General features: G+C 47.6%; 1 long non-coding RNA gene across 19 annotated transcripts in view; it reads right to left on the reverse strand.

Moving 5' to 3' along the window:
- The window catches only part of LOC308180202, a 272,118-nt gene that overhangs the window by 104,283 nt on the left and 152,795 nt on the right, over positions 1–15,040 (reverse strand). The window contains exon 6 of one of the 19 annotated variants that reach the window (XR_013940819.1): positions 724–6,594. The exons of the other annotated variants lie outside the window; for them this stretch is intronic. This is a non-coding gene — a long non-coding RNA (uncharacterized lncRNA). The remainder of the gene's footprint in view (positions 1–723; positions 6,595–15,040) is intronic. 19 annotated transcript variants of the gene reach the window in all.

Below are 15,040 nucleotides of genomic sequence, written 5' to 3' on the forward strand. Positions count from 1 at the left end.
CGAGCTCTTCACCCCATGTGCTTACAGCAAGGTGGCCCAGACCCAAGTCCCGAGCCCCAGCTCCGCGGTTTTCCATTTTTTCCATCCAAACAACCATTTGAGCCACTTTTCCACCAAAGCCTGCTGCCAGTTGGCAGCATGGTGAGCTGCCGGCAAAGCAGGACTCGAGAGGATCTGGCAGCACCATAAAGTGCCAACCCCAACTGGCCGTCCTTATTTATGCCATTTCATTTTATGCCCCAAATTCAGCTTATTAAACTTCCTCTCCAAGGCGGCCCTGCATCCAATACAGGGTCATTCATCTTCAGGACAAGTGTCTATTGATCAGCTGTTATCCAATTTACAATAGCCGTGTAATACAACCTGAACTCAGTGGGCTCAGGAGGGAATTCAGAGTGAGACCAAGGAAAGCACCTTCTATAAACTCTTCAGTGAAAACATAAAGTGCATTAATAGATGCTGAAGCTTTACAGCACAAACCCCAGCCTCCAGCACGGGGACGATGTAAGAGCAACAGCAACAGTGCCAGAAAATAACCCCTCCATGCCATCGCCACCTGCAGGGAGGAGAGAACATTTCTGACCACTTTGTGACAGCAGTAAGAGAGGAATTCATGCCCAAGAAACTTTACAGAGAGAGTCCATTAATGCCTCCTAAACCCTCAGTAATATGCAAGGGTTGTACTTTTTTTCCCCCCCCTGAACGCAAAGAGCAAATACCTACTTTCATGAAGAGTGACCTTTACAGTGCACCGGGAGAATGAAAGAACAAGGCGAGAAGAGAGGCAGCTCTTTGTGAACGGGGCTCCGCACAATGCGGGCATCGACTCTCAAGGTTGGTGCTGGACTGAGCCCAGGGAGGGTCCTTGTCTCTGCCGGCAGCAGAGCTCTTCACAGACGCTGTGCTGCTGCCTGGAGAACAGAGGTGCGCTGACAACGCGGCTCCGTGGCGGCAGGAGAGCTGCCTGGGTACTTCTCAATACGCCTGTTTTTCTTTGCAAAAGTCCAGTTCTTTGAAATCACAACTGTTTGCAGGAAAGGGTCAGTTTAAATAAACCCTTTTTTTTTTTTTTCCTCCCCCCCTTTCCTTTTTTCCTTTTTTAAAGAGAAGGTGCTGTCATTTTTATTTATTTATTTTATTGGGGGGGGGGAGTATTTTTGTTTATTTTTTCCCCGATTGAAATGTGTTTTCTTACAACATTTCAACTAAGGAAAAACTAAGCCAAAACACCAACATGACCAGAAAGACCACAAAATAAGAATATTGAAAAGAAATGCTTCTTTATGCTTCTTCTGCAAAAAAACCCTTCAGACTTCTAAATTTTCACCTAGATTTGATATGGGAAAAAAAAAAAAGAAAAAGAAAAAAAAAAAGGAAGGCAAAACTTGATATTTTCCCTGGGACAAGAAGCCCCGTTTAATGCAGCTCTGTATCTCGCTTTTCTTGTAGTAATTTTGCAGGACATGAATGCTGATGTTACAGGTAAAGTAACTCTATTTTGCACCTTCCTCTGATTTCTTTTTTTCCTCTTTGATGTTCACCTCCTACTAGAACATTTTCACTGATATCATTCTCAGGCTGAATACGACCTGATTCACATCTCATGCCAATTACCCTGACATTGTCAGAACGAAGCTAGTTTACGCTAGCTGAGGAATATGATTACTTTGCAGTAATGTCAGCCCTCTGCCTCCCCACTTGAGATTTCTGGCCTGGGTGAAGGCTTTGAATGAAACCTAACTCCTTCCCTCCCACTCCCCAAAAAGAGGGGGGATTAACTCCAGTATTTGTTAAAAAAAATAATAAAAAAGAGATGAGAACATAGCTGGAAAAAGTGGATTCCTTTATGTTATTCATGATGCTGAAGAAGCGAACCTGTATCCCTCCCAGGCTACACTCTCCTTTATATTAGAAATGCAGAACAGAGAGGATGATGTACAGCTTGGCAAACCCCATTCTTCATAGGCCAGGTCCCAAAAGTCACAGTGGCAAACAGAATTAATTGACTACATCGGTGGCAACCTCTCTCAAACCTGCTTACGACTAGCAGTGATCAGGGCTGAGCAAGAGGAAGAGGAAAAAGCAGAGCACCATGGGGCACCCAGGTCCACAGGGGTGGGTCATATAGGGAGAGAACCTGTATCAGGGAGTGTAGGGATAGGACAAGAGGTAATGGCTTTAAACTAAAAAAGGGTACATTTAGATTAGATATAAGGAATACATTTTTCTTAATGAGGGTGGGGAGGCACTGGCCCAGGCACCAGCCCCTGTGTTACGTGTCTGCTTCTGGGTTTCCCCCTCGCTTTTCCCATCTCCAGCCCCTGACAGCGAAGCTGCAGCGTGGCCCCATCTCCGAGGGCCACCCATGGAGAACCCACACCCTTAGTCCAGCTCTGAGCTCACCTGGCTGCTCTGGGTGCCACCTAGAGCCCCCTCTTCCCTTCCCAGAACGCTGCCCCGAGGTTTTCCTACCACCTGCCAGCAACCTTTTCATTCTCCCCACGCTCCCACCCATCTCCAGCACTCATCCCCCAGCTGCCCCCAGCCGTGGCCAGGGCTGCCTGGGTGCGGACGAGCACAGCTCCAGCTCAGCACATCCAACCACATCGTAATTTCTCAGGGGAAAGCCAATTTAGCCGAGTTTCCCACCCCGGCTGTGCTTTCCCACTCTGCAACTCAATTTACCGCTCCAGATACACCGAGGCAACTGCCTGAGGGCAGTACTGACACCGGGCCACATTTAAGAATAAATCTTTTAGAATTGATCCACTTGAGCCCGTACACAGAGTTGCACGGATGTATCCGAGGGAAGGCAGCTTGCAGCACGGGAAGGGAAGAATTGGCTGGAGAAGGGCAGGATCCTCCTAAGCCGCCTTCGCTGCCAGGGAAATTGTAATGCAGGGCCATCCTTTGCCTCGCGTTTCGTCTGTCTTGTTTACCTTTGGGCAAGGACTGTGTTTATGAAAAAGCAAGTAATTGGCATATGTTAGACACACATCCAACAAAAATGACAATTAGGGAGAATGAGAAAGTGGATTACAAGTTTGTACCCAGGTCTGAACTCATTCCAGATGCAGGGCTGGACTCCGGGCTCTAGCTGCGGTTTTGTTTGTGCGTTTGTTTGCTCACCTTTTTCTGTGTTTTGTTTCGTTTGAGCTAATAAACACAGACCCAGATATGAGTGATATGAATCTTCCCAAATTTCAGGATATAACTTTAGCCTTTTGATCCAGGCCCGTCTGAACTCGAACCCAAGTAAATGGATTTTCTCCTTGCAATAACTATGTAAAAAAAAAGTCAAACTAATAGTGCTCCCCTTCTACCTTTTTAAAGTACGGGGCTGTAAACACATCTGATTTGAGGCCTAACATGTGACGAGATTCACAAACAGTGATAATATCTTCTATTAAAGCAACGGATATTGTTAGAAAGAACTTTAGCAAAACTCATTTTCTTTGGTCCTCGCATCATTATAACTGCAACATGTTTGGCATATACACAAACTCAGGGGCTCTCAGCCCCCGGCGGGTCCTGCAGACACAAATCCATTATCACAATATCCAAACACAGGAAAAAAAATTGATGGGGGTAGCAGGGAGGGAGGTTTTTATTTGTCTTTCTGTTATGGCCTTCAAATTGAATCTGACACACAATATCCAGATTATCTGCTCAGCATGAAAACAAAGGAAGGTTTTTTTTTTTCTTCTTTTTTATGAAAGCGGAGGTGTGCGCTAATGTCTTGAGGGCTGAGAGTGTTTCAAACACCTATTACCATAAATTACCCCTAAAATATTGGAAGCTGCCAGCCGTGCAATTATCTGATCTCCCGTCCCCAGGTTACAAACCAGGTGAGGATGTGCCCTGGCGTGGATGCGTCGTGCTCCCCAGCGGGTCATTTTGTTCTGTCGGGGAAGCAGAATTGAAACCTGACGTTTGGATCCAAATATTTGAAGTGCGAGGCATGGAGACATGGGGGAGCAGGGAAGCGGAGGGGAGGAAAAATCCCCATCTGAAACCTGAACCCTTTCATTCGAAGGCATCCGCCTTTCTCTGTGGATTTCAGCCATGTGCTGTGTGACAACTGAGAAATTTCAGACAGATCCTTTTGAGCAGACACCTTCTTTTAGAAGCCTGCAGGGCTTTCAGGCGATCCGTTAAACCCGTCTGTGTCCCGTTTTCTCCAGCAGAGGACAGCCACAGGCACGCACGCCGCCAAAACCAGCGAGCCAAAGGAGAACCCGACTGCAAAGCCGCTTCGGGGCAGGGAAACGCAGGCTCATCCCCGTAATGCTTCGTGGAAAGGGTGGCTCTTTGACGGGCCGGTATGTCTCCTTGAATCCTTCATCCTGACCACGTTTTGTTTTTAGTTGGAAGGAGGCTTGGCAGCAAGCTGGAGGTGCCCCTGTGCAAACGTGGGATGCTTCTGCACAGCGGTGCAGAAATCGGGTGGCGTGGCTGCACTTTGCACCCCCGTAATGCTCACTTTGCACCCGTGTAAATGCCTTCACAGAGGGCAGGGCAAGCTGTTGTTTCTGGCAGTCCTGAGCAAAGCCTGTAAATGTGTGTGTACAGGCAGGACAGCCCTCACATCATCAGCAAACCTGCATTAAAAATACACGCCACCTTCTCCTCCACCTGGGTACACACAGAGCTCTCTAATCCCCGTCACCCACCAGGATGTGTTATATTCATACTAACTAATTTCTTAGCCAGCAAATTACAGACATACCCTGCGTATCTTCATCTCATTAGAGAAGGTTAATTTAAGCAGACAATCAACAAAAATATGGGAAACTAGTTTGGAAAGAGGATTTTGCTGTGTCTCTGGCAGACAATGGATTCACAACCCCAACATCTGCCACCATGAGAGAGAAGATGCTGGAGGAAAGAAAAAAAAGAAAGAAAAAAGAGAGAAAGGAAGAAACACATTGCTATTTCCTCTGATGAATGGTGAATTTCCAATTAGCATTTTAATTACTCAAGCCAGCCTTTCAGCTGGTTTGAGGATCACAAGAAACTCTGTAAGCAACAAGTCTTGTTGGTTTGAGGACAAGGGCTGGGGTAAGGCTTAGCGCCATTGCTGGGGCTGATTGGGAAATGTTGCTTCTCTCCTGGAGAAATCCTATGGCATTAATTACCTCCAGGTTTTTATCTTTGGGTTTATATATCTTTGGATGCACCCTTGTCCCACCTAAGCAACTCCTGTTGTACCTGAAGCTTTGGGAAGAGTCACTTCTCATAAAAAATACTCTGACAGGCTCCATTTCACTTCACCATCAGGCCAATCCAACTCCAAATCCATCACTAGGACCCTACACACGTGAACCGTTATCACTTGCCCAAGCAAATCCTGCAGCCGATCCATCCCAGAGCATTACAGGCACGTTCCCTGCGTCCTTCACCTGAGATAATCCTCCAGCAAACCTGTCCCGGGGGACTGACGGATGGGCCCCGCTGCGCAGGAGGCCTCGCAGTGATAACTCGGCCGTGCTGGTGTTGATACGACAGAGAAAGGGCAGGGCATTATCTGAAGTACCCGTGCAGCATTAGAAAATACCGTGTCCTCTGGGGAAGGGAGCACGTGGGGTTGTGGTGATCCTTGCAGATGAGGCTCGTGGCTTTGACAGTCCTGATATTTTCACCCTGTTTCGGCACTGCAGTCACTGTGCTCGGGCTTTGCACGGACAGGCTCCTAGCACGAGCTGGGATTTCAAAAAGCTGCTTCATCAGTGTTGCTGTTACAGACCAGAAAGGTCCCGGTGGATTCCTGCGGTGGACTCGAGAATGAAATTGCTGCTTGTGAGCTTGGTCAAAGCCCAGAAGAGGGACTGATTACAGGCACGGGTCGGCAGGTGGTGATGGTGCGAAGGGGGACTGGGACATGCGCTGCCCGCAGTGAGATATCTAAGCAAGGACCTTGCAATTTAAAGAGGCTCTCTGGCTTTACGGCAGAGTGGGAGCTCTTTTTAAGCTTGCAAGAAGCTGCAGCCTTTGCATCCATATAATTTGCAACACTAATAGAGACTGCTCCTATATTCCCAGGCACTGGCTTAAACCCTTCTTGGTTGGCCTGGAGGAGAAAAGCCAGTTGGTGGAAAGATGCGCTCAGCTTTGAACCCACAGCTCTGTGCTGAGGATACAAAAATATTTTGGTGAATGGGGAACCGACATAAACAAAGGTCAACCAGAAGTTTCAAACCTCTCAGAAAAGTCTGAGACTTGGCTTGAAGACTCCAAGTGTCTGATCTGGGAGTTGGGTTATTCAAACCCCTTAAATTTGGACACCTCTTGAAATGGGCCGTGCACCAAGCTGAGGACCAGGCTCCTGAGGACCACCTCTCTTCACTTTGACTGCCGGCCCACTTCCAGGATTTTTTTCTCCCATTTTTGTTTGCTGTTTTTCTCCTGGGAAAACCATCTTCTCTCAATTTTTTATGTAATTCTGAGCCTTACGAAGTCATCAGATGTCCACTCTACAGCAGCCTTATGTAGTGTAAAGTTACCAGCTCATCATGGATGTATATACATCATCTACGAAAATCCAACCCTTTCTCCCTGGTCGTAGTAACAAGACACCAGAACCAAATCTGTTCACTTGAGAAAAAAATTACCTATTGGACAATCATTTATCCAGAAGGAAGAAAAAGAAGCACACAACCCTAGTAATACCAATTTCATTAAATGAACAAAAGGTGTTTTTTTTCGAGTTCTTGGCAGCCTCATGAATAAAGATAAGGTCCCTGCCCTGTCAGAAGGTCCCTTCAGATGGAGTTGCAAAGCAAACAGAAGGAAAAGCTGGGGAAGAAAAGCAGGGTTGTTACAGAATAAGCAGGTCTGAGTGGGAGCTCCAGTTTCTGTTACACACGGAGCATGTAATGATGCCAGGAGCGTACACAAACACTCACGGAGGCTGGTCCTCTGGACTTGACTGAATTTCTTTTTTCTTTTTCTTTTTTTAAGCGATCCTGTGAAACAAATCCTTCACTGCAAGTGAATCAATCTTTTTTCTTTCCGCATCCCACTCCTGTGTTCCCCTCCTTTTGACCTGAATGAGGATGCCCAGACCTGCTCCCTTCTTGCAGTTTATCAACCTTTTCCTCGAAGGTCTGGGTGTGGACAGTGTTCGGCCACTTGGAGAAGCTCCTGCACGATGTACAACGCACCAGGAGCAATAAAGCAACAGCAGAACCGTGTAAATCCCCCGGGGAAGCAAATGATGCCCAGCAAACTGAGAAACCAGCTGATGGAAAGGTCCTCAAACTCCCCTGTTCCCCTTTCTGCCCCTGCACCCCCTTCCCCTTCCTCCTGCACACCATCCTTCCCTCCGATCCCATCCCTCCCTCCATCCCCTCCTTCCCGCAGCGCCCGGCAGGGCTTCCCCAGAGCAGCGAGGGGAGCGCTTCACTTCCCATCCCTGAAAGAGGCCAGGGCACGGAGGAGTTTATTATATCGTAAATTAGAACATGAAAAGCTAATACATTTTATACATTTGTCAGAGAGGGAGAGAGAGAGGGGAAAAAATTCTTTGCTGCCAGGTTCCTCATAGCAAATTTGTCACGTTCGAGAGAGGCTGCTGAAATGGAAGTATTTACAGACAGATCCAGCCCTGGCGCTGAATAGCAAAGCTTGCTGCTGGCCGCTTCAGGGCTGTAACGAGAGCCAAGATTGAGTTCTCAAGCAAAACAACACACAGGCCCACCGTAAGCCACCTTAGCTCTTCTTTTGTGGGGCTAAAATGATATAAAGCAGAGAGCTGTGGCAGAGCTGCCTTGTGCAGAGGATGAGAAGACAAGCTGAGATGCTGCTCGGCCACGAGGGCTGTCTGAGGACCTGGACACCCGTGCAAAGGAGAATAATGCCGAGAGCCCAGTGGGTGATGGTGGGGCAAAGTTGTCTGTGACCACCAGGGGTTTCTCCAAGAGCACCTCCAGGGACCTGGGGGGCTCTGCTGGTGTTTGCATCACGAGTCTGGATTTGTCTGGTGTGGCTTTACCAGGGAAAAAAAATCAGATCCCGGATAGGACAGGACAGGACAGGACAAGACGGGCAGGACAGGATGGGACGGGATGGGGCAGTTTTCTTAGACATCTGCTCTAGTTGCCAGGCACCCAGCCCCTTGGCTTTCTTGCTGTGTGCTCCTTCCAGGGGTCTGGTCCCACTGCAGCCCTCCCCAGCCCCGCTGCATACCCCGTCCCTGCTGCAATCTGTGCGGCCCCAAGGCCCGAGCTGCCTGGCACATCCAGTGGTGACGGCTTCCGTATCTCCCTGCACAATTCAGAGCTCGGGTCAGGAAGGCCTTTCCCAGACATAATCTCCCTTGAAATAGTCAGCAAGTCAGACTGAATTAAGATAAAGAACAGCAAAAAGCAACCATAATTAAAACGCAGAGTTGCCTGCACGGATGACAAAGCGAAGGAGCAAGGTGTTGGAAGGGGTGCCGTGTCTGGCGCTGGCTGTCACCCACAGACAAGGTTTTTATCCAGAAGGATGTAACACACAGGTTGGCAGTGGTGGGTCTTGATAACAGCTGAGCTGAAACTGCAGGCAAGTGGCCTGATCCCATACTGGCCCCAGTACTGGCCCCAGCCTGACCAGCCCCCTGTGCACTGGTTAGGGGCAGCTGTAGCTGCAGGCGTGCTGGTTTCTGCCTTAGCCCTGGCCTCCTGGATACAGCTGGAAGCAGATGTGAGGCTGTCGCCTTTGGGAACATTTCTCTCTGTAGGGGTAGAAGTGTCCCTGAAGACAGCACAGGCAGAAGGAGAGTGGTCACACATCTCACCTGCAGCCCAGCCCTGACACCAGCCAGCAGCTCCCCCTCCCAGCCCCTTTGTTCCATGTGGCAGAATGGATGTTTGTGGCTCCAGAGGGGGTCAGACACCAAAACACACAGCAGTGGAGAGCAGCCAGATGTCTGAGCCCTGCTCACCACGGATCGGATCCATCTACCTCCAGAGCTTTGCTCAACTCCAACGTTTTGGCCCGTGCTCCAAGCCAGGGCGGTTTGTTCAGGCGCTCATGGAAGCTGCCAGACAAAACACTCCAGATTAATTCCACTCTCTTCCTCTCTCTCTTTTTAGAAACTTTTAATTAGTCCCCAACACAGCACCATTATTAGTATTTGTTATTAAGTATTAAAATCGCTCACCCCCAGCTCCCTCTCCCCCTGCTTCCCTCTTCCAGCCCTTTGTTTTAATTGTTATATTTTTTCATCAGTGATCAGCCAAGCTTCCCTAATGATCTAGACTCATTTAAAGGGTTTATAACTCCGGCACAAAACTCCAATAAAAAAGCGGCAGACTTGCTGGGAACCTCCTGGGGCTATTCAGCAGCCAGGAACACAAACTCATTTACTACTTGCCTGTTCCCCCCTTTCCCTAGCCACCATCACCCAGTTTGTCAAAATCTCCTCCTCTCCACACGCAGAAAGCCCTCGCTTGTCCTTTCCTTCATCTTCTCCTGCCCCCTCTCAATTCTTTTTTTCCCTGAGGATCAAGACAGGAGAATGGGAAAAAGCCTTGATGAGGCACCTGGTGACGTTATCAGCCAGCAGACCAAACCCGCTGCTTCCCCAGCCTTCCCCCTGCCAAAGCCAGCATTGCCTTCTCCTCTCAAGAGGAAAAATGCAAAGCACCACAGTGAGACCGAGGAGAGAAATGATCAGGCTGTATTTCTCCTTGAGTATATTTAGCAGTTGCAAGTTACCCCACTAGAGATCTTAAAAAGCCTTTTTTATAAATCTGCAAGTCAGCACCGTCTTCTCCTTATAGCTCTCCACGCTTTGCAATAGGTGCAGATTCACACCCCGGCCAAAGGACTGCTTGGCAAACTCGCAGCACCTTGGCCCAGCTCCCCACTAATGCAGATGTTGCTTCCAGACCTGTCCCTAGCCTTGTGCAGGGCCAGCAGGAAATCCATGGGGATCCACCAAGGAGAGGAGCGCGAGCTACTCCCCGTGGCCACAGGCGCAGTGGTGCTAGGAGGACCCACCGGGCCTCCTGCCTTGGGTGCTGGGTAATGAGCCAGGTTTAGGGACAAGCCAAGAGGTGTACGGCTGTCCCCCTCGTAGCAAGCTTTTTGAGGGAAATCTCACAAAAACCATTGCTTCTACCTGTACACGCAAAACCTGTCTGAAATGGAAAGGAAGGAAGGGAGCGAGGGTGGCAGAGGAGAAATCCAAAAGCCAGGCACCTGTGGAGGACGGTGTCTCACCCAGGGTGGCTTTATGTCACCTGCAGACACCCACCCGGCCGATGATCCCATTGAGCTTGTCACCCCAGGCTGCTCACTGAATATGCAGTGGGGACAGTAAGCACCCTGCTCATCCTGCTGCTGTAACCCAGCAGCTTCGACCCTTTTACCCCGAGCCAGTTCTTCCAGCTGATAACATTTGCCAGAAGCCTCCATTTCAAAATTAAGGAGCAGAGGGTGACAATAAATGGTCTTGCTCTGAAGGCCCTGCTCCTCCCAGCTCCGTGCCTGAACCCCTTACATCTGCAGCGGCCATCTGAGCCACCACTGCCCCGATCCAACCTGCAAGGAGCCTTCTGTGCTCACATGAAAGGGGCTCAGCTGAAAGGCACATCAATGCGTTCAGTCATCTTCAAAACCCAGAGTCATTTGGAGGGAATAAACAGTCGGAGCTCCTCGTTTAGTCCCCTGAAAAGGACAGATTCCCAAGGAACCCGAGCGCTCTCCTCCCTGGTGTGCCTGCGGGATCCTCTGAGAGGATTTCTGGAGCTGCTGGGACACAAATCTCTCACCAGCAGCTTGACTTTTGGGGAGAGAGAGACATTGCAAAACAAAACAAACCAGAGCAATATTTCACGAAAAGGTGGAAAAAATCATCATGTTTTGGGGTGTTTAAGCAGTACTGATGGGTTTTAAACTTGGACTGAAAGTGCAGTACACCGAGTAGGGTCTATGGAGGACGCCTGCAATTAGAGAACTGGTTGGTGATACAAAACTGTCTTCTTCTTGTTTCCAGCTGCTACATTTAATTAAAAGGAAGCTAAACAATCCATTACATTAAATTACTTTCTGAACGTTCCTTTTCCACACAGGCAATTGCAGTGGTTGCCACAGGGATGTTATCTGACCACAGATTGGAAAGGAGATAACCGTCCTCAGAATTATTCCGTTCTTGCTTTGAAATACGACCCAGACACCCTGGTCAGGAGTCACCGTGCTCTGGGGGAGGAACTACAGGAGCTGGTGGGGATTTACCATGCACGTGAGGGAATTAATGAACTATAAACCCAACCTCGTCCTATTTGCTCCTGCATTGCATCGTACGATGCTGAAGGTGCCAAATAACCACAATGTCCAGGTAACCGGAGTGGTTTTCTTTCTTTCTTTCCTCTCTGCCCTCCATCACCCTCACCACTGAAGCTGCCGGTAATAAAATCATACAGTAAGACCCTGCCTCAGTTGCTTCCCGATAGTTTCTAATAAGCACCGAGCAGTCACTACAGCTTATTTCAGTCCCCTAACCTGAATAAATAATTCACCGATATTAGAAGCCAAATATGACACGGCTATCTTGAAATATCAGATGGAAACAGAACTTGTAGAACATTGCCTTGTGTTGTGGTCACTTCATTTCCATTTCATTTCTTGTTTGGGGAAGGACGAAATGATTGGACTCATCCCCACTTCCTCAGCACGGACGTGTCAGCAGCCCCCAACACACAGGGCACGGGGCTGACCTTGCCTCCTGGCTGTGGTTTCTCCAGGAACCGGAGCGGTGTCCGGACTCTGGCAGGGAAGGAGACGGGTGCTAACGTCCTCCGAGTGCTGCTGGGCACCGCAGGGAGGTCACCACGCAACTCTTGGACATTTTTCAAACGTTTGGGTCTCGAATAAACTATCGAAACTTTATTGGCTTGTGGCAAAACCAGTCTGGGCTGGCTCAGGAACAGAACTGAATTAAACCAAGAGCCTGGCTCACCTCTGATACAGCTCTGCCCCCTTTTTTCTGCGCTCTGCACCATTTCTCCTCTGAGAACATGATGGCCGGGTGGCCATTTTGAACACGGTTCAGTGCAGATTGCTACAGGAGAGGCCAGCTTCTGCTCCTGACTTGCTTTGTTTTTGCTTTATTCCCCATCTCAGACAAAAACATTCAGAGGGTAAGTATCTGTTTACTGTTTGTGCACAGTGCATTATGGTATGAAATTGCCTTTTTTTCCTTCATTTACAGCACTTGCGCCTCATCCCGTGATGACCTCACAGCAGCAACCCAGACCTCTCTGACCACGGAGCTCCATTCCTATCATTCTCTCCCTTAGCTGGCCTTCCCGAAGTGCAATGCCATTGACTTTGGTTTGTTCGGTACACAGCGGGAAACGTGCTCGCTGGTTGGAACCACGGTGATTGTTTCGCTCCGTCTCACATTTCCCCTATTTGCTGCCTTTCCGCTGCTGGACTGGATTTCGAGTTATCCATAACCTCCCAACCCAAGCAGCATTATCTAAGTTGCTCAGTGGTCCTGTTAAGACAAGTGACTTACTCAGACACCTTGTGAAGCATCCCGTTCACTATGAATTTGGAGGCACACGGAGCACAGGATGGGAATCACAGGTTATGCCGATCGGGGTATTATCAGAGCAGGAGGAAGGATGCTTGGGTTGCATCTCCACTTTATCATGGCCAGAGCAAACACCAAGCTTTCCATTTTTACAAGAAAAACATCACCAAGTAATCCACCCACATGAATAGTATTCAGCCTCCCCTAGCTCACATCTCCATATGAAGAAATAAATCCTACAGCCTGATAGAAACAAGAAAACCACATCTAACGTTGTTGCTACAGCTGTCGACAGGGACTACTTCTTTAGAAAAAAAAAACAGAAGCCCGTCCAAAATACAGTAAATCAACCACATTAATATCTTTTTTTTTTTTTTTCCTCTCCCTGTCTTTAAATCCACTCCAGCTATTCCTCCTCAAAGCTTTCAGCCTCTTCTGAAATTTCAGTGGCTATCCTACTTGGCCGTATTCGTACCTGTAGCTCCCCAATAGCACAAGGCAAAGACAGAGTGAAAAATGACGTTTTTTAAGTCCTACAGTCAGGTCCTCAATGTTCCCAGCATCTGACTCCAGCCTGCAGAGGTGTGAATCAAAGTCTGGTTTCCCATGTGGTCATGCCAGATGGTTGGCTCCAGCCCCATCATTTCTTTACAGCAAAACTCACTAGACACAGACAATAACCATAAGATATATTGGAAGCTTGAATCCTGTATAATTTAGACTGCCAACACCCATGCAAAAGATACTTCGCCCTACAACTTATGCCAGCTCTTCAAGGATAGTTTCTTTGCTGAACATGTCCTGAAACATTTCAAGGCAATGATAAAAATAAATGCTTACAGTTAGCCTGTACCTTCTCATTCTAAAAGATATTGTTGTTGCTTCTGAACTTTGATTGTCAAACTACATTCAAGGATCATTTCACATGCCCTAAAAGGCAGTCCTGCTTCCAAGGAATGCTTGAAAAAAGCTATGCAGAGCAACAGATCATACAGTAATATTATTTCGTTGTCGATGGCTGTATTGCAGGGTGCTCTGGCATTTGTCAGGGGGTGGAGAACTCCTACTGTGTCACATTGTACCTTCCACAAAAGAACTGAGAACACTGAGTAAGTTTCTGCTCTGGTGAAATTGTGAAGAGGGCTCTGGAGATAACATTATTCAGTAAAGCAAATCAACATTTAGGAAGGAGACAGCGTGTTGAAAACAATCATATGCTTGGAAAATCTGGCACTATATATTTAGTGACCACAAGAGGTCAGGACATCAGTTTTCCATTGCATCTTAAAAGCAGCATCTCTGCGAGCCTGGAGCCAGAATACTATTTTAGGTTTGATTCCTCAGTTAGGCAACTTCATCTTTACACATTCCTTAACAGCTTCTGTACACGTTTCCTCCGTGGCAGGGGTTACTGCCGGAGTGACAGTCCTCTGCACTTGCTAATATACATCTGTCAGGTTTGTCCTCTGTCACGTTCCAGGTCTGGCTCCTCAGTTTCAAGGTATACAACAGCATCGTATTTTTTACTAAAAGCTACAATCAACACTTCCACTTCCCTGGCACAATGAGACTCCGTTCATTAAGAATAACCATGCTGGTGACAGAGCTGTCTCAAGCATGAGCCAACGTCCTAGTGTCTCCTACAGCAACTGGTGAGCATCGCAGGCCTCCAAGTGCCAAATGCACTTCTCCAGCATGAATAGAAGTCAGTACACGAGATAACAAACAGATTATTCAACCACATAGATATATTATATATCTGTAGAGATATATTTCAACCACAAAATAAGACGTTTCTGTTCAAATACAGTTCTTTCCTTATGAAGGGTCTAGGTTAGTAAGACAGGGGAAAAAGGAACTATATGAAAACCTACAGGAACTATATAAAATCCTACACACCTACCCTCTGAGAACCATTTTCTGCAGCACCTCTTTTTATTAATTTACTTTTACTGCACTGTGTCCTGCTCAGGCACTGCCTGGGCTTGCCCCAGTTAAAATGTATAAAACCAGAGGAGACCACTGCCTGCGACCTCAGCTGATGGATTTTTGATATTCAGACTCGTTTCACTGGAAGGCCCAGCCTTGGTCCCCATCTCTAGCTGCAGCTCATCCCCTTCAGTAGGTCCTGCTCTGTGAAATTCCTTTTCTTTGTTTACTTTGAATGGTGCTAAAAATGCCTTTGCCTTTTTTTTTTTTTAAAGTGAAAGTTATTAAGCTACTTCTAGTATAATACCTCTAAATGCCGAGTCCGTGAGAGGGAATTTTAACTTTGTTAATCTGACACAAATGAAAAACTGTTCAAGGCTTGAGATGACTGCAAAGTTTAGTGTCATGGCTTTTTCCGGAGAAAAAAATGGCTCTCAGCAAAATTTCATTTGAACTCTAGAAGTTATTTATTTCCTTTAAAGTAAGGTGTTGGACACATTTTAAAGAAACAGTAGCTAGATTTCTTTTTAAATTGGACTCTGTCTGAAACAACCAGCAGCAGTGAGGAGTCCTGCTCAGTGTTAA

This window comes from Anser brachyrhynchus (assembly GCF_964034855.1).
Source record: "Anser brachyrhynchus genome assembly, chromosome: 19".
NCBI lineage: Eukaryota > Metazoa > Chordata > Aves > Anseriformes > Anatidae > Anser > Anser brachyrhynchus.